The 22,135-nt window shown below is 41.5% G+C and overlaps 1 protein-coding gene across 5 annotated transcripts in view; it reads right to left on the bottom strand.

Annotated features, from left to right (window-relative positions):
* LOC126185141 (solute carrier family 41 member 2-like) overlaps positions 1 to 22,135 on the bottom strand; it is a 994,709-nt gene that overhangs the window by 251,144 nt on the left and 721,430 nt on the right. For all 5 annotated transcript variants that reach the window (XM_049927981.1, XM_049927983.1, XM_049927984.1 and 2 more), the window contains exon 3: positions 7,427 to 7,476. The gene's annotated coding sequence lies outside the window, so the exon portion shown is untranslated. The remainder of the gene's footprint in view (positions 1 to 7,426; positions 7,477 to 22,135) is intronic.

Genomic DNA, 22,135 nt, shown 5'->3' with positions numbered 1-22,135 from the left:
GTGTCTGGCAGCCCATAATTTTGGAAAAAAGTTAAAGAGAATGGAGTTCTCTCCCTCTTAATTCCTCTACCTTCACCAAGAACTAAAATCGGGGCTAACACGCCAAAAATATGCAATGACACGATTTCAACGACTGGATGTGATGCATAAAGCATTAACTTAGTGTCTAAGATGAAAGACCAATGCGTTTACAAACTAAGACAATACATTAATAGGTGACGATCATTGTGTCTTCTTACGCTTTCCTTTCATGTTTACACAGACGTTTTGTGGCTCTTCTTCGGTGGTATGGTGCTATCCAATCTTTATCTTTCTAAAAAAATATAACCGATGAACTTCTTTCTCCAATAGTTCTCCCACACCAACTACAGTTTTCTTCAAAATAACGATGTCGATTTTATTACAACCTTGCTATGTAGCCATCCCATGAATTGGAGTAACTGTTTCATCTTCTCTGGGAGCAATACGTCAAACAAATACTGGTAAAACTGTTTTTAAGCAATTCATTTTTAGATACCCTACCTCAGTCGGTAGAAAAAGACCTATCACGTTGAAATTTATGTCACATGCTAAAGTCTGCAGTCCCCAGGAACTGTAAAAAAGTGAAGCTTCTAAGTCAATCCAATCAAAAGAGACTGACGTTAATGTCACAAATTTGAAACACTGAATCTCACTCATCAAAACCTAGAGGGCACTTCCCATTGGCCTAGAATAATGGCATTTGACAGGAAGAAAGGCTTCATAGTAAAAGTAAACAGAGAAACCATAAGTGTCAATTTCTAATTTTATCACACAAAAAGTTGTCGTTTGTTACCCGTCTGTGTGTCTGTCTGTTCTATCTTTTACTCAGGAGCGGGTCGGCGTATCATGCTGAAATTTACGTCTGTGGTCCCATGGTGCTGTAAGAAAGTTAAGCTTCTAAGTCAGTGCAAGCAAAAGATACGGCGCAACCCCATGTTCACAATGTACACTGAACGGTGCGGTCAAAAACTCGTGCTTTCACCAAATTTTTCACTTTGTGCTAAGATTTGCTACAAATCCCAGCCTAGCCTACTTTACAGGGAACGTAATCCTCTGACCTTCACGTTCTGTGATGAGGGCTGGACATCCAACAACTTATTGCCAACTTGTTATTTTATCATCCAAAAAACCACTTTCCATTGATACTCCCGACAGTAGCACGGCAGCGGCCGACCAGTTGCGCAGTTTCCGAGATACTGTCTCCCAGGCGCCGAGTCATTATTGTTGTTGTGGTCTTCAGTCCAGGGACTGGTTTGATGCAGCTCTCCATGCTACTCTATTCTGTGCAAGCTTCTTCATCTCCCAGTACCTACTGTAACCTACGTCCTTCTGAATCTGTTTAGTGTATTCATCTCTTGGTCACCCTCTACGATTTTTACCCTCCGCGCTGCCCTCCAATACTAAATTTGTGATCCCTTGATGCCTCAGAATATGTCCTACCAACCGGTCCCTTCTTCTTGTCAAGTTGTGCCACAAACTCCTCTTCTCCCCGATTCTATTCAGCACCACCTCATTAGTTATGTGATCTACCCATCTAACCTTCAGCATTCTTCTGTAGCACCACATTTCGAAAGCTTCTATTCTCTTTTTGTCTAAACTATTTATTGTCCACGTTTTACTTTCATACATGGCTACACTCCATACAAATACTTTCAGAAACGAGTTCCTGGCACTTAAATATATACTCGATGTTAACAAATTTCTCTTCTTCAGAACCGCTTTCCTTGCCATTGCCAGTCTACATTTTATATCCTCTCTACTTCGACCATCATCCGTTTTTTGCTCCCCAAATAGCAAAACTCCTTTGCCACTTTAAGCGTCTCATTTCCTAATCTAATTCCCTCAGGATCACCCGACTTAATTCGACACCGAGTCATAATAAACTACAAAGTCGTGCGTATCAGTAGTGGATATTCCCATTTGCGGGGCGTATCGATGATAGAACGGTTTCCAATTTGCTTTTGCTCCGCTTATACACTTTTCCTGCTCCGTCACGTGGTCACAACGCTACCAGCTGGCATTCAGTACCACGGTGGGCAGTAGTCTACGTTTAGGGCTCATTGCGAATCTGTCACCCAGTTCAAAGCCCCAAGCGACTGGAAAAAAGCGCAGGTGTTTCCCGTACACGTATAGCGTGTTCAAATGGTTCAAATGGCTCTGAGCACTATGGGACTGAACTACTGTGGTCATAAGTCCCCTAGAACTTAGAACTACTTAAACCTAACTGACCTAACGACATCACACACATCCATGCCCGAGGCAGGATTCGAACCTGCGACCGTAGCGGTCGTGCGGTTCCAGACTGTAGCGCCTTTAACCGCTCGGCCACTCCGGCCGGCCGTATAGCGTGTCCGAGGAGGAAAGCTTAATATTCAGCGATATGACAGGAACGACCATTCGGAGGAAAAAAGTCTAGTAAACATGGGTTCTAAAATACGTACCTTAAGAGCTATGAACACTTCTTCATTTTCGGTACTGCAAAACAAATATCTTCTACTGCAAGATCTTTGTTTTCAATATTTTGAGAGGTTGTAGTATTGGTCGAGAAAAAAGAAAAAAGAATCCAGTAAACATGGGCTCTAACGTGCATACCCTAAAAGCTATGAGCACGTGTACATCTTCACATCTCTTCAATTGAAGAAATGCTCATAGCTCTTAAGGCATTCATTTGAGAACCCATGTTTACTAGACTTCTTTGCTTCGAATGACCGTTACTGTCATATACCTGAATACTGACCACGCCTCGAGGGACATCATGCGTAAGAATGATAAAACGAAACGACCCCGCAACTTTACAGTCCAACGTCCTTAACCTAACTGCAGAATTCCTGAGAGTATATTATAAGTGAGAATATAGTAAGTTTCCTTGAGAGAGAAATCAGCACTGATTAGGAAACATCATTCTCAGTTTGCTCTTTTATCACAAGATTTTATGCGAGCCATGTCTGAAGGGCAACAGGAAAATTTCATATTCCTAGATTTCCAGAAATAGTTTGACACAACACAGACTATTAAAGATCCGAGCATATGGAATAAATACTCTAAGACTTTTTCAGTAATAAACGCAATATGTTGTGTTGGGTGGAGAGTTTTCATCAGAGACAAGGGTGTCGTAGAGAACGGCCAGGAAAGTGTGACAGGACCGCTCTTGTCCTCTATATACAGAAACCACCTAACAGATCGAGTGAGCAGCGATCTGCAGCCGTTTCGCCGATAACACTGTAGTGTACGGTAAAGTGTCGGCGTCGTGGGACTGTAGAACGATACAGGATGACTTGGAAAGCACTTCATTGATGGTTACTGTGGTATCACGTATCGATATCACCCCCACTGCGTCGTTATGTTGGTAACGGCGTTGCAAGTTTCTGTCTAACGCCGGGAGCGGTCGCAGGGGATCTGGTGGAGCGAATGGCGTGGGCCCGCTAAGCCACATCTCCAGCAGCTAAGTACTTCAAGCACCCTCTGCCGCCGCAAAATAGAACGGCCAGCGAGACCCTCTCAGCTCACTTACGCTTGGAGCCACTACTCTACGACACCTTCGTTCATATTTCCTTCCTTGTGACATCGGTAATTGGACTCTTTCTTGTTGCATTATTTGTAAGCAGTCTTCGTACGTTTATAGAAATACAAGTTAAGTAAATCTTCTGTTAGCTGTGTTACTTGTTCTTTTATCATTTCTTCGGTAGTCCAGCTGTCCTACGACGACAGTTGCTGCACAACTCTGTAGCTCACATCTCCTTGCTGTTGTGTATGAAGTCGCACACAACAGTTAAAACGTGTGCTTATACAGTGTCTGTATCTTCACATTTCAATGTTTTTCAGATATACATGCATGCATGTGTATATGAAGGAACTGACAGTGTTCTGACGATTACAGCAGTGGTAAATATTATGAAATTGATTCGCAGTTTGCATTCCGGACTGATGTCAGCGGTTTGTGATAGATGAAAATTTGTGCCGAACAGAGACTCGAACTCAGATATCCCACTGATCGCGAGCAGTTGCCTTAATTTGTCCGAGCACGCCTCCAGGACCTATCTTAAACTCCATATGTCACTAAGTCCACAACTCTGACGCTCGCACATTTCATGATTCTCTCATAGGGGTAGAGAAATATTATATCGTCATATTACCCCGTTGGGGCACAGATAAATCATTGGCTGTTAAAATGTCTGTGTCTTCACCTTGCAATGTACTCCACACAGGCATGCGTATCTCAAAGAACACACACTGTTCTCATTATTACACCCGTGGTAAATAGTACGGTACTAAAATATATCCATGTCTCAATGGGCTAAGAAGACTCCATGTATCAAGCACGTTTGTAGTGTGGAAAACTATCTACATTGTATCTGTTAACTATTTGATGAAGATTTAAGGGGCTAAGTTTTCTGTTGCAGTATTCCGTCATCTAAACTTAGCCAAAGGCGACACGTAAGTGCTCCTGACTGTATTTCTCTTTCATAGTTGTTTCTTCGTACAGAAATCCTATTGATTACTCCCTGTATTTACTAGTGAGATAGCTATTAGCACTAACTGTGAAAAGACATATATAAAAGCGTATGTTCCGGTAGTCGAAAGATGTATGGTTTCTGTCTTGAAAGTATTGTAAAAAAACAACATCAAAAACGTAAGCGACTACTTGTGGCAGTAATACCATTATCCAAATTTGTATTCTTCAGTCGAAGTGCATAATGAATAAAAATAATCTAATCTTATTTGTTTTGGAGTTGTGGCAGAAATTTGTATCGTGTTTTCGGCAGAATCTAATACAGAATGGGAGTTTGCTTACTGAGAGCTTTAGATAATGTGGTTAACTACAGTAGTAAATTCCTGATATAAAATGGTTATGGTGCTGGTGTTGTGAGGTGTCAGTTGAGCTGTTTAGCACACATTTAGCATGCTGTAAGTCCGATCCCTGTGACCTACAGGGAAGGGAAGGTCCCCGTAAGATAATGGAAATTTAATAATGTCACGCAATGGATAATGTCTTATGGAACAAAAATTAATCGGGTTGGCGCAATTAAACACGAAACACGAAAATATGGGCGCCACACCTCATAAGGATAATTTAATGAAGGAGTTCATCTAACTACAAGAGGAAATCAGCTGTCACTATAAAAATTTAGTTTATCACACAAATGAATTAACCACAGAATCAAACATATAATCAGTTAACAAGGGAATACATTTTTGTATCGCACATAACATATGACCAACGACTGCGAAAATGGTTAGTGACAAAGAAAATACCCCAGAAGAGCAAGTACGAATACCAAGGGATACGCCGAAGTGCGTGATGTTAGCAAGTAGCTTGCTGCGGACGTTAGAACAGCACGATTAACCCCTGACGTAAATCAACTAGCCTTTCAGCCCCTCGACTTTGTGACTGCAGTGGTGGCTCACGGTTACCACTATTAAACAGTGAGAGTCTGGAAGACGGCGGCATGGCTGGAAATTCTGAGTCCATGTCGACCTCCGTTCTCTGCTCTAAGTCGGAGATATCTGTCTCGGCAGCTCCCTATAACGACTCATCGATCTCCCTCAAGCAAGTGGCTCTGAGCACTGTGGGACTTGACATCTGAGCTCATCAGTCGCCTACAACTTACAACTACTTAAACCTAACTAACCTAACATCCATGCTCGCGGCAGGATTCGAACCTGCAGCAAGTGTTTATTGACCTTACTCTCCGTAACTTAGCTGATTCTATCAGCATAGGAATCTCACTGGCCAATTACAACAGACCTTGTGGGTTCCGACCAATGATAATTTCATTACCAGATTTAACAAAGCACTACTCACGCATTTTGTCATGGTTTACCAATAATGGTGTGGCACAGGAAGGAAGCCAGAAAATCTCTCCCACTGCACGAGAGTTTTCCAACCCTGACCAACCAAAAGGCTTGCACATAGACACGTATGGGAAAATGCGCCTTCCACCAGTATAATTATTGCGAGGCACCCACAGTTCCTGTTACTCAGATTCAAAAGAGCATTCCATCATGGGGTGATGATGGAGTACAGCCGACCCCACTGTCTACTCTTACGATTGTTTTACCTGGCTTTCACACCTTTATCTCTCCAAGGAGGATTCTTTATGGCATCTCACACAATGCAGTTTTTATGGCACGTGAGCTCTCCTCCTATACGTTCGCTGTGTAGAGACGAAACACAGTAATATTCCTGTCCTATACCTTCTTGGGAGCTGCTTTCAGCACCGAAAAAGTTTTTGACACTCTGGTCCGTCTAAATTAACTTCTATGTTGTGAGACAGCTAAAAGAAGCAACCAATGCTGCAGAAAATAACAAGTCCTCGTCAGTGTAATAAGTAGAAATGAGAAGAAGAAATAATTAGCTGTGCAATCATAGGTAGTAATGAATATTGTTTGCAAGTCTCACGTAACAATAAAGAATCGACTATATTCACTATTGGAATGTGCATATTACATTATGAAATAGGTTGCGTGACAGTTTGGACATAAACTGCCACGTAACAGTGGTGATGACCTCTAGAATAGAGTAGTATCATACAGTAAACAAGAAGAGAATCTAGATTGTTTGCAAAATCCACAGTTTTCAGAATGAGATTTTCACTCTGCAGCGGAATGTGCGCTGATATGAAACTTCCTGGCAGATTAAAACTGTGTGCCGGATCGAGACTCGAACTCGGGACCTTTGCCTTTCGCGGGCAAGTGCTCCACCAACTGAGCTACCCAAGCACGACTCACGCCCCGTCCTCACAGCTTTAGTTCTGCCAGTATCTCGTCTCCTACCTTCCAAACTTTACAGAAGCTCTCCTGTGAACCTTGCAGAACTAGCACTCCTGAAAGAAAAGGATATTCTGGAGACATGGCTTAGCCACAGCCTGGGGGATGTTTCCAGAATGAGATTTTCACTCTGCAGTGGAGTGTGCGCTGATATGAAACTTCCTGCCATGTCTCCGCAGTATCCTTTCTTTCAGGATGTCACTGGATGCGGCTGTGGAGGGGCACGTGTTCAGTACACCACTCTCCCGGTCGTTGCCAGGTTTCGTGAAACCGTAAATATAATGGCCTACTATATCGATGCCTTGGAATGTTTTTTAATTGTGGACGCGTTATTTTAGGTGACGAGAGCTATCTCAGTAGTCTCATCTCACGAAAATATACGTTTATCGTATGGAAATCTACTGAAACTGGCGCATTAACGGTCTGCCAGTAGCTAATATGGGTGTAGAATAAAGTATTGAAAACTAGTAAATTGTGTAAGTACTATAGCCTGAACTAGAAATCTTCGATCATTGACACAGAGTATATGGTTACATTTTACGTTAAGATGACCAGAAATTCTGAACTTTTTTCCAAAACATCATTTGTTGCTCTGAACGTTCACAAAACGCTCTGTATGAAGCTATAAGTGACTCACCTGATAGATGTTCTGACAGGAGACAGCCGTCGAAGGCGCTTCTGTTACCCCTGTAAACAAGAATACGGGTTAAATACTTATAAGAGAGCTATTTCAGCATTAAGTACAATACAAGGCACTTACACAAATTGTGTACAAAAAGGTTGCAAATGTGGATGATCGTAGTGGCGCGCAGGAAGATGTACAGAGGTTCCATAAATGTAACGAACTGCACATAAATAGGCAGAGAGATACATTATTGTTCGTTTACGATATTGACAATAAATCACCGGGAACAGTAACAACAGTAAAATACATAAGAGTAGCCATCTACAGTGAACTGAAATAGAATGACCACATAAAATTAGCTGTAGGAAAAGCAGATGGCAGGCTGAGGTTCACTGGAAGAAGCTTATGGAATTATAACTCATCCATGAAAGACGTTTCCAACAAAACACTCGTTCGACCGATTCTTGAGTCTCTCTCTCTTATCAGTCTGAGATCCTTGCCAAGTTGGATTAATGGAAAAAGAGAGATAAGATCAATCGAAAACCGATGTGCTTAATAACGAGATCGTTTAGTTGGTTGGAGAACATTACGGAGATGCTCAACTAACTCCAGTGGCTCAAATCATAGAAATTTGAGCTCGTGCGGAGACATACCGACGATCAGTCATGTCTCGCAGCATTCGCGAGTGGAATATTGAAAAGGGCAAGGAGGTAAAGTGGTACCAGATGTACCCTTCAACACACACCGTAAGCTTACCTGCGGAATATATTGTAGATGCAAAATCTGTAAACTTTGGGGCAGTGTACGAGGGTCTATTTCAGACTCGTTCCTCCAGAAAATATCTTATAAGAGTATCGACACTAAAGAATCGAGACTTACGCTGTTAAGCTGTGTACTTAACAAATACACGAAGGTGACAAAAGTCATGGGATAGCCATATGTCCATAACAGATGGCGGTAGTATCACGTGCACGAGCTATAAAAGGGCAGTGCATTGGCAGACCTATTTGTACTAAGGCGATTCATGTGAAAAGGTTTCCGAAGTTATTGTGGTTGCACGACTGAAATTAACAGACTTTGAATGCGGGCTAGACGCATGGGATATTCTATTTCGGAAAGCGTTAGGAAATTCAATATTCCGAGATTCACAGCGTCCAAAGTGTGCCGAGAATACCAAATTTGAGGCATTACCTCTCACCACGGACAACACAGTGGCCGGCGGTCTTCACTTAACAACCGAGAGCAGCGGCGTTTGCGAAGAGTTGTCAGTGCTAACGGACAAGCGACATTGCGTGAAGTAGCCACAGAAATAAATGTGGAACGTACGACGAACGTATCCATTAGGACAGTGCGGCGAAATTTGGCGTTAATGGACTATGGCAGCAGACGACCGACGCGAGTGCCTTTGCTAACAGCACGTCATCGCCTGCAGGGCCTCTCCTGGGCACGTGACCATATCGGTTGGACCCTAGACGACTGGAAAACCGTGGCCTAGTAAGATGAGTCCCGATTTCAGTTGGTAAGAGCTGATGGTAGGTTCCGAGTGTAACGCAGACCTCACGCAGCCATGGACCCAGGTTGTTGAACAAGGCACTGTGCAAGCTGGTGGTGGCTCCATATTGGTAAGGGCTTTGTTCACATGGGAAGGACTGGGTCATCCAGTCCAACTGAAATGATCATCGACTGGAAATGGTTATTTTCGGCTACTTGGAGACGATTTTCGGGCATTCACGGAATTTATGGTCCGTAGCAGTGATGAAATTTATATGGATGACAATGTGTCATATCACCGGGCCACACTTGATCACGACTTGTTTGCAGAACATTCTGGACAGCTCAAGCGAATGATTTGGCCCCACAGATCGTCCGAGGTGAATCCCATCGAACATTTATGGGACATAATCGAGAGGTCAGTTCGTGCATAAATCCTGCACCGGCAACACTTTTGCCATTATGGAGGGCTGTAGAGGAGGTATGGCTCAATATTTCTGCAGGGGACTCCCAACCACTTGTCGAGTCAATGCCACGTCGAGTTGCTGCACTACGCCGGGCAAAGGGAGGTCCGACACGATATTTAGGAGGTATCCCACGACTTTTGTCACCCCAGTGTATATTCAGTCAGTGATGATCGCCCTCGGATTTGCTCCTTTTAAGTTCACACACTATTGTCATTACTCAGAACATTTCTGCATGTCATTGCACAGGAGCTCCTGTGTTGCCTCTTGTTGATGAACCACAAAAATATTTCCACAGTGTAGTATCTTCTACTTTCCCCGAGATGATCGAGTTTGATGAAGTTTGCCATTCTGCAAGATGAAAATTCTGTATTGAAAAACGATGGAAAACTAATATGACTTCTTAATAATACAAGCAGTGTCCTCCTTCTTTGCCGTGTATGTTTAAATTTTTTCGTCATATATGCACATGTATGTAACCGCCATAACATTTTATCTTTATCCACTATGTTACAATGAGATGATGCATCATCATCATCATCATCATCATCATCATCATCATCATCATCATGTGTTACTGGCTTCATGTTTCTAAAAGCTTTAGATAATGTGTGTGTCATTCATAAAAAGTTATTTCTTGGCAAAATGCCAGCTCAGGAAGGAGCAGAAACAGGACATCCAGGAAGGGCCCCATTTAGCTTTGGAAAGTGGAAGGAAGGAAGGAAGGAAGGAAGGAAGGGAGGAAGGGTGGAAGAAAGGAAGGGTGACTGAATTTTAAAGACCCGTCGATAGCGCTGTCATTAGAGACGGAGCACAATCTCTGAATACCTAACGATGAGGAAGAAATTGACCGTTGCCATTTTTAAAGGAACCATCCCGACATTAGCCTGGAGCGAATTAGGGAAACCACGGCAAACATGAATCTGGAGGGCCGGGCAGAATTTGAACCGTCGTCCTTCCGAATGTGAGGTCAGTGCGCTAATCACTGCGCCATCTCGTATGGTAGCTTCAGACTACTACTACTACTACTACTACTACTACTACTACTAATAATAATAATAATAATAATACATGAGATCAAATCAATTTTTCATGTCTAAATATAACAATAAAGAAATTCAGGTGAATTTCGAATTCCTTGAGCATGTTTGTAATTCATTTCACAGTGATTCCTTAACCTAGATCCTGGAAGGTTATAGTTTGGGGAACAAAAGAAGGGTAATGAGTGAATGATTCAACACACCGTGTATAACGAAATTTCCAAATAGAAATGTAAGGGAGAAATTTCGGACACTTTTGAAATCAGGAAAAGGTTGAAACAAGGAGAAAGACTCACCTGTGGTCCGCTACTGTGGCATAGAGAAAGTTATTCACGAGTGGACAATGTCTTCAGAACGGAGTCGCTTTAGGCTGTAATAGCAAGAACCTGTGGATTAACTCTTTACGTTTCGGAGATACCTTGCAGGTCTTTTGGTATTCTTTTATACGGCTGCTAAACAGATAAATCAACTTCAGATGGGAGCAGCGAAGGCGAGCCCGAAATCTCGTTCCACAAAACATAATTCAAAACAAACATTAAGTCAATGCTCAAAAAATTACTCACTAATTGGGGGAAAATAAGGCAAACATTTAAAAAGTTGAATACTTATGGGAGTGGATAAAGCACAACATATCTGAGAAAGGAACTTTCAAGGTAAATAACAAGAAGATGGAAATGGCATACTACTTGACCAAAGATGTTATAACAAGCGATCAGTATCCACCAGAGCCAAGCTCCACCACTTGACCAGAAGTTCTATATTCAGCAGAATTTCTCACATTGTGTAGCAAAGATCTTTTTGAACAACTAGAATGTAAAGAAAGTAAGAATCTGGAAAAGATTTTGAACTCAAAGAAATTGGTGAGTAAATAAGAGGATACAACCATAAAATACACTCGCATGTGATGAAAATTACAGACGACATTCGAGAAAGGAAGATTTCTTTCTATGGTCACCTGAAAAGATCGAGATCGCAAAGGGCAATGAGACCGAAAACACACGTGGAAAGCGCTAGAATAACACGAAAATTTGCATGCAGACATTTCCAGAAGGAAGCAGAAATTACACGGAAATGCAGTAAGTGGAAATCACGCATCAGTGGCGTGTCAAACCAACTGTTTTTGGATTCAGGACCAAATCCAAAACTGTAAATACGTTTGATTCCAGATCAGTCTTCTGAATGAATAACACGAAACGTCTCCAGTGGAATAAATACATATTTCTAGTATTTGCAAAAACAAATTTAATGTACTTTAAGTACCAACAACTGCGCACTCCATGGCCAAACTAAGATATCAGAAAGGCTGTTCAGTCTTTGTCTACTTCTTTGAATAAAAGAACCAAAGGAGATTGGTTCGCAAAGATGGAAAAATCTTGCAAGAGCTAAGGGCTGGGTAGTGTTTGCCACCATTATTATTGCCATCCATGAATTCGGCCTGCATCTCTCTTAAGCGTAGTGAAGCATCTTATTTTTTATTTATCGTATGTCTTTTTGACACAGTAAAAAATAAATAGAGTGAAGAGTATAATATTTACAATATAAAATATTATGTAAAACATCTAGAGCGTTTATGTAAGCTAGCGACTTTGGAGTCGCCAGCAGGAAGTATCATATGATCCGGTGGGGCATTCTTCTGTGATGTGTGTGACGATTTTTGGTTCTCCGCAATCAGAAAGTTGGAATGGTTGCTTACCCTATTTGTGTAAAAACTTTGCACATCTGCCGTGTTAGTTTCTAATTCTGTTAAGCATTGACCATGTGTTATGTGACAAGTCAAATCCCGATGGTTTTTGGGTGATACACGGAATAACGTTTTTTTGGTAAGACCATTCTTGAGTCCATTTATTAGTAATGTTGAAGTCATTTTTCACAGTGACCCTGCTTTTGTTGTGTTGATAATTCTCTAGAGCGGAGTAGGTTATGGTTTGCATATCGACGTCTTGATGGATTAGTAGATTTTTATTGTCCATGACCTCTTTGCAGTCATCCGTGAGAACATTCATGCGACGTAGTTGCAGCGACGAATGTGGCTTAGTACTGACAGCCATTCTGTAGGTGTTGGTTTCATAACCCCATTAATCTTTCTCGTGCCGTCATTTAGTTGGACGCTAACGTGGAGCTGGACGAGTTCTGTGGCGTCACAACGTGGAATTTTACTTTACGGAGCACCCCATGCGTGGTAGACAGACTCATATACGACAGATTTTTTCTTCGTGGAGATGAACGTGGCCACTGCATTGCAAGTTCTCTTTGTAAATCAGAAGCAGAACTTAGGAGACACCATACTGGATTACGTTCTTTGCATTTGGAGCACGTATTTGATGGCTTTTACATTACAAATTACGTGTTGTGAACATATGCTGTTTCAGAGCACTGGCTCATTGAGGATTTCTCTAAATCATGTCTAAATCATATTCTGAAATGGAGAGAAACGACATGTGCGTTGTACTTATTGTAGGTGTCCAGGCAGATAAAATCATTCTACGAGAATGCATCCGGGATAGTATTATGCCTTCTTCCGATACCTATAAGGTTTAACTGCGTAGACAAACGAGATGTATTAATACATACAGGAGTCAGTTGAATGCGCCAAAGATATATTAATTCATATTACGCCGGATTAGTGTAATCGGAGAGGTTGGCGGAAAAATTAAAAACGATCTTCCTTCAGATTTTTTACAACATCTCTCTTGTTTTAATGCTTTTATCATAGCTTTCTGTGCTCGTCCGCCGTGATGTGCGGCATATGTATGTTCTCTGTGTGTCTAACGACAAAAAAGTGGATTCGCTAAGGAAAAGTATTTTATTTCTACGAGCTTCAAGTACATCTGTTCCTCTCTGTTCGCGTCATGAACCATTTTAGTAAATCTTCAAATGTATGGAAATAATCCTCAAGAAGACGACCGCCGCATCGTCATCGGCACTGATTTACTACGACAGACAAGGGGTGAATATCATTAATAGGAAGAGAATTTTCAAGATTAATCATCTAGAGTTCATGTTACAGAAGACTGAAAGCAGCACCTATCGTCACGTCGTGATGTGTGTGTAAAGAAAACTTCACGAATCGAAAGGAGCTGCTGAGTACGATACTATACTCATACCTTTCTCTCTCGCCAAATTAACTGCATTTTTATACATCGGCTGATAACCTTACAACCATCTGCGAGTTGAATCACGGTGGAATTTAAACCACTTAACACAACACTGTGGAATAAACGCGCGTGTGTCAGAGATAACGCGCGTCTGTTCCACAGCCAGCGACTCACCTTGATGATGGGTGGAAGGTTATCAGCAGAAATATTGGAAGAAGAAATAATACTATCCCACGTGCATGCCCCAAAGAAGTTTGAAATATGAATGCACACGAGTTGTTAAAGGCTATTCGTATTTGGTGCTCTTCTTATTATAACGTGCCTGTGATGAAGATAAGCAATTTCAAGACGCTAAGCAGTCGAGAATTATCAAAAACGCGTAGTTTTTTGTACGATTTGTTTTAATTAAATGTCATTTGATAACATATTTGTGGTTATAGCCTTTGGGGTATAGTAAGATATGGATTTAACAACCTGTGGAGACAATAATGCGTTGGATACAGACGGGAACTGTGACATGAAAGATTGCAGGTTGATGTGCTAATTTCTACAGATATTTCTTTTATTCTTCATGATTTCTAAAATATTCTAAAAATTTTCAACAGAAACATGTTTTTGAGTATTCGATGTTATATTCAAGCACCGGGTCTCTCTCAGAAGAGTCGTCATGCGCATTTTCTCTTGGCCGATATTTGCAAATGCGGATTTGTATTGTGTAGCTGGAATCAGTCCAGACGACTACTGCTCGCCACGTCTTTCTTGCGACGACCAGTATCGAAGAAGAGCGTCGGTTTGTTTCCAATTACAAACAAAATGATTTTTTCTGTCGCAATCTTACGTGCCCATTCGATAGAGCGCTCCCAAATTAGTCTATTCCAATATTCGTTATATAGATATGTATTAACAAGGACATAAAACACGAAAGTGGTAGCGTTCTCGCTTCCCACGCCCGGGTTCCCGGGTTCGATTCCCGGCGGGGTCAGGGATTTTCTCTGCCTCGTGATGACTGGGTGTTCTGTGGTGTCCTTAGGTTAGTTAGGTTTAAGTAGTTCTAAGTTCTAGGGGACTGATGACCAAAGATGTTAAGTCCCATAGTGCTCAGAGCCATTTGAACCATTTAAAACACGAAGAATAAACAACAATCCAGTAGCGACTCAGCAGCGCTGCACGCTCGGCGGTAGCAGTTAGCGCGGTCGAGGGCAGTGCTATCGCTGCTGGAGTACTGGTTATGCTCCGAGCTTTACTGTCCTTGTTAATACATACAGATAAAACAAGTATCGCACTGCCGGCCGCGGTGGTCTAGCGGTTCTGGTGCTGCAGTCCGGAACCGCGGGACTGCTACGGTCGCAGGTTCGAATCCTGCCTCGGGCATGGGTGTGTGTGATGTCCTTAGGTTAGTTAGGTTTAAGTAGTTCTAAGTTCTAGGGGACTTATGACCTAAGATGTTGAGTCCCATAGCGCTCAGAGCCATTTGAACCAAGTATCGCACTAGACTAATCTGGGATCGATAGATCGAATGGAGCTCGTAAAATTCCGTTCAAAAAAACGTTTTGTTTGAAACGGAAAACCAACTGAAGCTTTCCTTCGATATTGGGCGTCGCATGAAAAACATGACGAGCAATATTTGTTTGGGCTTACTCCAGCTACACAACGCAAAAGCAAAGTTGTAAATATTTTAAGAAACACCAAAGAAAATGAGCCTGATGACTCTTTGGAGACACACAGGCTCTCCGTTCACCACTGAGTTTCTTCGATTTTGTGAATGTGCAAGGGAACTTGTAGTGGACTACCGATTGCAAGACTTTTCTATACGTCATATGCTGATTCCCTCACAGTTCAGTACAGAGGAAAAACAGCAGAGTTAGCATATGCAAGAATGAGCAAACGTAGATATTTTACAGGTAATTATTTTCGTAAACAGATAGTGTGATTTGTGTGTCAAATATAGTCGACAACGGTCACTGGAGAGCTCTGCAATCGCAAATAACACCTTGGAGCACGTTCCGTGAGATGCAGCAACTCGTTTCAGTTTACACCAACCACGCCGGAAACCATGTTTGGCATATTTCACATTCAGATACACGAACCGTGTGGGGACGGCAATAGTGATTAGTGATGCCCACTCGCAAGAGCGACAGACCTGCTCCGACTGGAGAAAGCCTGGCGGTATTTTAATCTCGTCACATGTAATTATTTCAGGCTACTTTATCGTAAAGCAACTGCCTCTTTCCCAATTATGAGCTACAAATGTGTTCTCTCTCTTGATTGGTTGATTTGTTACTTTATGGTGCTCAAAAGCTTGATTATTAGCACACTAACAAGGAATTCTGTGGATGACTATAGTTAAAATAATGTATGTTTTATGGAAAAATAGTTTAAGACATACCTACTCTCGAACAAGCACTCAAAATTTAAAAGTAGCAATATCGAAACATAATACTGAAACAGCAAATTAGAGAAGAGTAGCCGGCTGATCTCTTCCGCAATAAGTAGCTCAGAAAGCCACTCTGGAAACATTAATATCTTCTAAGTAATACTGTAAGCACTGTAAATCAGACGGAACACGGAATTTTAAGACCTCCACCACATTCATCTCACCGTAATTTAAAATAGAGCGATACTATTTCGCTCACCTAGTCGTCAGCACAGCGATGTGTTAGATGACACTGTAAGACAAAATTGAGCCTCATCCATGCAGATATTAATACCACTGTACTTTTCTCAAACCCACCGACGAGCAATACACATTTTCTTAAAAGCCTTCTTAGCAAAATATTTCTTCATTGAGAGAGCCATTAACTTCCAGCTCGTGCATTACGCAACCCACGACAACAACAGAAATAGCAATTTAAAATACGTATATAACTACTCTGTAATACGTCGTAATCTGTTTTCAGATCGATGTAGTTATGTCATAGAAGTTGTACCATGGAGAATAACACTTTTCGCTCGCTGTTTGCGACTTCATTTTCAGCGAATAGCATAGATCGTGAAATTAATGTCGCTGGAATATACCCGTATTTTGTGCACGCTACTAGAGGGAGACTATTGAACATGAATTTTGAAAACTTACCTATTGCTGATTTTTCTAAGGATCGGATGAAATATGTTTGCTTTTCCAGATAAGTGCTGTTGGTGTAGGTATTATTTCCTATCATAATTTTCTTTAAAACTTGATTGTACCTGAGTTCCATCTCCCCCATCACAAAAGAAATTTAGCACAACATTTTAATTAATTCAAGATGTGTGTGTTTGTAGCAGCTGATATTTAACGCTCCATAACTAAACCCTCGTAAAATTTACGATTGGGGTAGGGTACAGAACAGGAAATTTTGCACTTAATTTGGTATGCAACATACCATTGGTAATTAACTAATGCATAACCTATAAATTAAGACTGACTTTGAATAAAAGGTGGAGTAGTTAACTTTTTGATGGTTTAGCAGCAACGTAACTGTTTCCCCCTATAGTGTTCTAGGGTTAAAATACTAAAATTCAGTGGCAGTTTTTTAGTATCAGCTATAGACTTATTTTTCGTATACAATCTGAAACCACTAAAATCTGAATTTTTATGTAGCTCTCAAAGTAAAATATGGTATTAATAATTATTGGACCTATGCTGGTGCGACACCAATGGCGGGCGGTGTTCTCTTAGGTGAACGAAAAGGCCAGTTGCCATAGCCTAATTTAATGATCTTTATGTAAACAAACTGTTCACATGTGCCCATGTTTCGTTTATTTAGAACTTAATTCATTGGCAATAACTGTCATTGTAATTGCAAGGAATATTTCTCTTACTTTAGCTTAAACAGGTCGCTCTCACACAGCACATGAAGAAAGGGAACGTCCAGATTTAACGCAATCAGCTATTTGTCTGCATTTATTTCAGGAAGCGTATTTTACACAGGCGAGTATTCTCGGAAGCTCTCAACGTGACAGTGTTCTGATTCTACTTTCAGGAGATATGGTAAAGGTTTAATATTTGCTGCATCCTTTGCAGTAATTATCGCATCTCTGTTCTGACAAATACTATCCGCAAAATCTTTATCCTTTATAAGAATCACAAACACATACTTAGAAAGGACACAGCATGTTCAACCCATGGATTGTGCGCTTCTTTCCAACATCTCTATCCAATATCACGCAAGAAACAGAGGGTTTGATCTCAGCTACCGGTATATAAGAAATCAGCTTCACTTGATTGGTTAAGACTGTGCTTAATTGTAAATAACCAACCATCGGAGGGTGCTAGCCTCGTATCATATATTTTTATGAGGCAACCCTATATCAAAAACACACGTGGAACTGCACACTGATGCTGATTCAGGAGAAGAATGCAGATGTATATCCATTCTGTACAGGTTACAAGTATCTTACAAAAAACAGTTCGATCCACCAGTAATACACTTTTATAGGTATACCTCTGCAACACTCGAGACATCTACTATGCTACAGAGAGACTTACTTTTGAAGAGGAGAGCTACAACATCTGTGGTGAGGTCGGGTCCCATCGATAGGATAGCCCCATCATATTTTTTCGACCAATCAGAGCAGGGAAAGCTGCTGCCATATTTCTTTCTCAATAAATCAGAGGAAGGGACAAGTAACATATCCTAGATTTGCTTGCAGATGTAATCAAATTGTAAACGTCTAGTCCAAGTGTGTGTGTGCTGGTTTGTAACTGTAGGCCTCCACGACCCATAATGGGTTCGAAGGTGGCTCCACCTTCGGACACTTTCCCGAACCTACTGCTAATGGATCCATCTTCGAACCTTATCGGGATTTGACAGGTAGTGGATCCACTCATGAACTCTATCCGGACGTATCATGTGGTGGATTCACCTTTGACCCCTATCCCGGACGTAACGTACAGTGGATTCATCTTCGAGGCGTATCTCGGGTGTAACGCATGGTGATTCCACCTTTGAATCCTATCCTGGTTCTACGCTGGACCGTGGGAGCATCCTGCGACAGGTAAACGAGAGCCCACCCCCCTCCCCCCCATCCACAAGAAACAAACAACAAATAGCACAATTGGGCTAGGTGTTTACAACTGGGTTACATCTGGAAGCAAATGTAGAGTTTGTGAGCTGTCCCCCGCTCTGATTTGTTGAGAAAAAGATATGGCAGCAGCCCCTGCTTTGATTGTCGAAATAATACAACTGGGGGCTATCTTTTTGGTCGGCTCCGACTTCACCACAGATGCTGTAGCTCCCCGCTTCAAAGCAAGTCTCTCTCACTAACATAGTGGATGCCTGGGGTTATGAGGAGGTATACATGTGAGCGAACTGTTCGTTGTATGATATTTGTAACCTGCACATAATAGAGATACCGTCTGCATTCGTCTCCTAAATCAGAATCAATGAGCAATTCAACATGTTATGTGTCGGACATTGGGTCAGCTTATCGTAAATATGGAACAAAAGACGCGGGGCGGGCATTATTCGATGGTTGGTCAATTGCTATTAAGCACTGTCCTGAAAAACTAAGTGAAGCTGGATTCTTTTTTACCGGTAGCAGAGATCAAATCGTGTGTTTCTATCATGTTGGTGGATTGGGATGATGTGAAGAAACGCGCAATCCATGGGTTGAACATGGAGTGCGATTTTCTAAGAGTGTGAGTGTGAGTGTGTGTGTGTTTTTCCTTATGTAGGGTAAAGATTTTGTGGATAATGTTTGTCAGAACAGAGATGCAATAATTACTGCAACGGGTGCAGCAAATCTTCTGAAAGCAGCATCAGAATGCTGTGTCTCTGTGAGAGCTTTCGACAGTGCTCGTCAGTGTAAAATATGCGTCCTGGAAGAAATCTGAGTGCTGTTCCTTCCATGTAGGCAAATTGCTCTTTCCGTTAAATGTGGGTCTTCTCTTCCGTCATATGCTGTGTGGCAAAGACCAATTTCAGTTAACATAAGAGCATTTTTGACGAAAACAACGGTTTTTAAGGAAATACTATTATTTCATAATATTTTTTACACGTTGTTAATAACTATTGTGGAAAATATATCACTATCGTTAAAATACATTTTTTCTACATCAACCATACTTAGGACTGCTTTTAATATGATAGCTATGAACATAACACTTCCTTCCGAAAGAACTCTGACCCGCATTAAAGAAGCGTGATGTTTTAGTGTCAAAACGTAGAATTAAATATAATACTACAGTTTTGTCTACGAATGCAAGCTTCCATGGGATTAGAAACTTCTGTTTTCCTCCACGGACTATTGTTGTTAAGACCGGTGCTACAGAGCTCAATCTCATCTTGCAACAAGTGCTTTGTTATGTGAGTGATTGGCACTCAAAAGGCAACATGTACATTCCTCTAAGCTAGTAGCGACTCAGTTCTGTACTGCGTTGTACTGCACAAAAAAAAACAAAATGATTATATCACCCCACAAAACCATGAGTAACATTCTAATTACGGAGTGCCACCTACAGGCAAGTATCATATTACTTACCTAAAAAGCATTATACATCTGTAGTAATCGGAACCGGTCGTTAAAGGTGCCGGTTTTATGAAATGTAAGCACTAGGTACAGGGAAGAAGGATGAAAGCTCCTGTCCGTACTTTTTAATATGGGGAAGACTAAGCATTCTAGAGACAGTGTACTATTTCCCGTAGACGGGAGCAATGTAGCATCAAGAGGTATACAAGGCGTTCGGAAATTCCCGTTACTAACCTATAGGGCTTGTAGGGGGGAGTGAGTATATTTCGAATAGGAAACCGTTTCCGTTCTACGACGGTTTCAGTTCAGATGTGCAACGCGTCCACTTCCGCATAGGGAAGGAGAAACGTCTCAGAGATGCTTGTCCTGGTATACAACAGTGTAGAGAGGATGACGTGTACTGCTTCTTGTGGGGTCGTACGCAAAGTTTAATACACGAGACTCCTTTAGAGGCACAAGAAGATCTGCTGGTACGAGATCTGACCGACGCACTAGAAATTGAAGAGACGCCAAGTGGGATGGATAGTGTGTACCAGAACATGCTTTGTAGGTACAATGTTTATAACAACGTTGGTGGTCGCCACATCGACGCTTTGTTGTGTTGCATCAAGACTGTTTCTGTACGTACAGTACGGTAAACGTGTAATGTTCAAGCGTTAATACGAACAAATGTGCTTAAGTAGTAATTGGATATTTCGTTAGGTATTCTTTCGAATTGTTACTTAATAATTGTACTGCGTCACGCCTAAGTCAATTAGTCAAGCAGATGTGGATGAGTTAAAGATCTGAACTGAAACCTTCGTAGACTGGTTCCTATTTAAAATATTATGTACTCACTCCCCTCTGCAAGTCCTGGAAGTCTGTAAAGTGAATTTCTGAACACCTTGTATTAGAAGAAATTGGTATAGACGCAGCGCAAATATAGGAAAGCCATATAAAGCAAAAACATGTTCAAATGTGTGTGAAATCTTATGGGACTTAACTGCTAAGGTCATCAGTTCCTAAGCTTACACACTACGTAATTAAATTATCCTAAGGACAATGCCCGAGGGAGGATTCGAACCTCCGCCGGGACCAGCCGCCCAGCATATAAAACAGAACTGGCTTACGTTAAAATAGACCATGAACCTGGACTACTGAAATAACTTTGTGTGGATGACTAGTAGCTTATGGATTTGGATGAAACATTAGATCTTTTTAAAAAACAGAATGCATATGTGTGACTCATTAACACTGAGCTGCAACTGTGTGTGTGTGTGTGTGTGTGTGTGTGTGTGTGTGTGTGATCTCAAATCACAGGCCTAGGAGTGAACGAAATTATAGGTAGCCATTTTATAATGCAACCTGATATGCGTTCTGGTACAAGCGTTTACATCTTCCTCAGCCAAAAAGGTCATGGTTTTAAGCTGTGGTTTATAACTATGTAATGGACTGACCGCGTGGAGAGTTGTCTAAATTAATTTAATGCTAGCCATACGGAAATGTTTTATTAAGGCAGGAGAAACACATTTATAACCGCAATACCTCAAGAATACAGGTATTACTAACTTACGATTAAGCAGTGCTATTCTAAAAGTCTTGTAGATATTACCTAATTATGATAAAAGCAATATTATTTCTTAGATCTTAACAAATGAAACCATAGTGTCTAGAACAGTTTCTCAATATGAAAACACACATGCAACGGTACAGCTATAACTGGATTGTTTTGTAGCAGTAGGAAACACATATATATGACACCAATGGGGTAGTGAGTGACAAAATGCATACAATGTGGAGCATAGTGCATGTGGTCTCTCTTCAGTAGCTTTCCTACATTTTATTCTAAGTATTCTGGTGGTACTTTGACATATGACAAGAGACACACTAGTTAACATTTTAAGCTCACCGGACAAAAAATTAGTCACCCCTTCGCGCACGCACTGTCGAATTGTTAAGCCTGTAGCGGGCACAGCGGTAGAGTAAGATACTCAAAATTGGAAATTTGTGGTAAGAGCCTATGAGACCAAACTGCTGAGGTCATCGGTCCCTAAGCTTACACACTACTTAATCTAACTTTAACTTACGCTAAGGACAACACACGCACACCCATGCCCGAGGGAGGAATCGAACCTCCGACGGGGGAAGCCGCGCGGACCGTGACAAGGCGCCCAAGACCAAGCGGCTAACCCGCGCGGTGTAAGA

The sequence above is a fragment of the Schistocerca cancellata genome, chromosome 4 (assembly GCF_023864275.1).
Source record: "Schistocerca cancellata isolate TAMUIC-IGC-003103 chromosome 4, iqSchCanc2.1, whole genome shotgun sequence".
NCBI classification, from domain to species: domain Eukaryota; kingdom Metazoa; phylum Arthropoda; class Insecta; order Orthoptera; family Acrididae; genus Schistocerca; species Schistocerca cancellata.
The sequence above is the reverse complement of the archived record's forward strand: the minus strand, read 5'-3'. Positions and strand labels throughout refer to the sequence as shown.